The 2,352-nt window shown below is 38.1% G+C and overlaps 1 pseudogene; it reads left to right on the top strand.

Annotated features, from left to right (window-relative positions):
* The first annotated feature begins 318 nt into the window (after positions 1–318).
* On the top strand, positions 319–1,026 carry LOC148737771 (uncharacterized; annotated as a pseudogene).
* Positions 1,027–2,352: the final 1,326 nt, after the last annotated feature.

Raw genomic sequence — 2,352 nt, 5'->3', positions numbered from 1 at the left:
AAAGGCTTCCCGTTTTAGTCCTAAGCAGAAGAACTTGCTAGAACAGAAATTGAGAGTAGGAGGACACACTGCACTTAAAGCAGATCCGGCACAGGTGGCTCAAGATAAGGGGCATGGATATCATGAATACGGAGCCGAGATCAGTCATTGTAGATGAATTCCTAGCACCCAAGCAAATGATCGTCGGTTGCCTAGGGTATTCCTCCCGCAACTCTGATGCGCGCTGGCGCAGAAATCGTCAGCAGCAGTTGGCACGAAAAGTAAAGGCCTATTCAAAAATGGCGGCAAATAATGACAGCGCGAGCACATCAAACAAGCTATGTTTAAGGCACTTCGATGAAAGGCATAGACGATGAAACAGAGAGAGAGAATCGGTTTTGAAATACCAACTCCGTAGAGATGAAGCTTTCTGCGGAGAGACAATGGTTAAGGAGGGTTCGTTTTGCAGAAAATAACCCCAACTACGGGATGAGAGACCTTGATCCCGTGTTAGAGGAACTCACAGGCAACAAGCTGGAGCCCGCGGGTCCTCTGGTGAATGGCTTTCATAAGAAAATCGGGCTCTCTATTGATGTGAAGCTCGCTCGCACTAGAATGACCGATCTTATAACGCCCATTATTCTATTTATGCCATTTCAAATCTTTAAGCAGTATCTGGGTTTTTAGTATAAGGCTACGGGGGAAGCGCGAAAACAACAAAGAATGGTAAGAGAATCACGCTCAATTGCCAAACTGAAGGCTCGACACGGCATAGTAAATTTGGTCTCCAGCGAGATTTAAGGGAGAGAATTTTCTCAAGAAGCGGCACTTTGAGAATATTCCTGAGGATCGTCGCGTGCTTCAAAGTTACAGGGGCAAGTTAATAGTTGTCGTCAAGCAGACTACGCCGCTTCAAACGATTTACTCAGTAAAACAACAAAAGGAACAACCACATTTTACGAGCAGCGCTATGATCGAGAAGCTTTTGCAACGGACTCAAATTTACAAAAGCTATTGAATTTGAATACGTTCTGGCTTGACAGTTAATTAGCTAACAGCATAATTTGCTGACGTTTTGTTAGACCTAGTCACAAAACTTCATATAGCAAAAGAATGACAACCCTGAATGTAATCTGAAACAGAGTTCTGAAGAAAATATGTTTTTAATACAAGCATATATTTTAAAATTTAATCTTCATCTCTTGTAGACAGAAATACACTGGAGTAAATAGATAGAAGTATGGATTTACCTAAACATAACAGCTAAAAGCTTGTTTATTGTTTCACTTATGATGTCTGATTCATTTATGAAATTATCCTACCAGTATAGAGAATTACTCCTATTAAATACAAATTTCATTTATCTATGTATACCTCATCCTGCTCTTAAAAATATCAAGCTGCAACCTTGTGTACCTTTTATTTAAGACAAATCCATTACTAAAACAAATGCATTGTGTCAACATAACAAACAAAATGCTGAGTCATTAGTTATTAACCCTTTGACCCCTAACAGTGACCAGCATCTAATTTCTTCTTACAATATTAACCCCAAATTAAACATAAAGTCACAAGGATGAAGGAAACAATCACTAACTAAAGAAGCTCTTGATTGTTAAACAAATTCTCCTCGTCAGTACCTTGGAAAATGTATTGAGAACAGTATGGAGAATATTCATACTGTTGTTAGCATGTAAAGGGTTTAGTGGTCAAACCTTTATGTACAAAATTCCATAAATACATTAGAGCAGAAACTCTGCTTCTAAAATGGAAGTCAGATAAAAAAAAATGGGTTTATAAAGTTTTCTATGTAATATATCAGTGCACACTAACTGATATCAGTGACAAAAGTACTTTTGTGTTCCGGCAGGTTTAACCTGTCTAGCAAACATAGCTACTTTGAACATTTTTGCACCAGTTTTAAAACTTTTTTTCTTATAAAGTAGGCATATTATCACTCACATTACTGGTACAAAGAATTTGTTGAGAGCTTAGTTATCATTCTCACAACAAGTATGTCTTATTGTGCACCAACTCGACCAAGAAAAATAAAATTCAAATGAATTATTTTAGGAGATTTAAACTGTTGAATAAAAAATTAATCAACTACCCTTCTCCAGACAATGCACCTTCAATTTCCTTATTAGCTGCAGTGCTTAGTCCTCTTCTATGTAAAGCTTCCTTTAAACCAGGTACTGTCATCAAAGTTGGATTGATAGCTACACTTCTTACCTCAGTGGTATTGCAGAACTTCAGATGAGACCACAGTCATAAGTTGTCAGCAAAGCGAGTATTGCACTGTGTATAGACAATGGGTTTTAGTGTACACAACACTGATTCTGTCACGGCTCTGCTGCTTGAACAAGTCACATG

This window comes from Stylophora pistillata, chromosome 2 (genome assembly GCF_964205215.1).
Source record: "Stylophora pistillata chromosome 2, jaStyPist1.2, whole genome shotgun sequence".
NCBI lineage: Eukaryota > Metazoa > Cnidaria > Anthozoa > Scleractinia > Pocilloporidae > Stylophora > Stylophora pistillata.
Note: the sequence above shows the minus strand (reverse complement) of the source record. Positions and strands in the feature narration are given on the sequence as shown.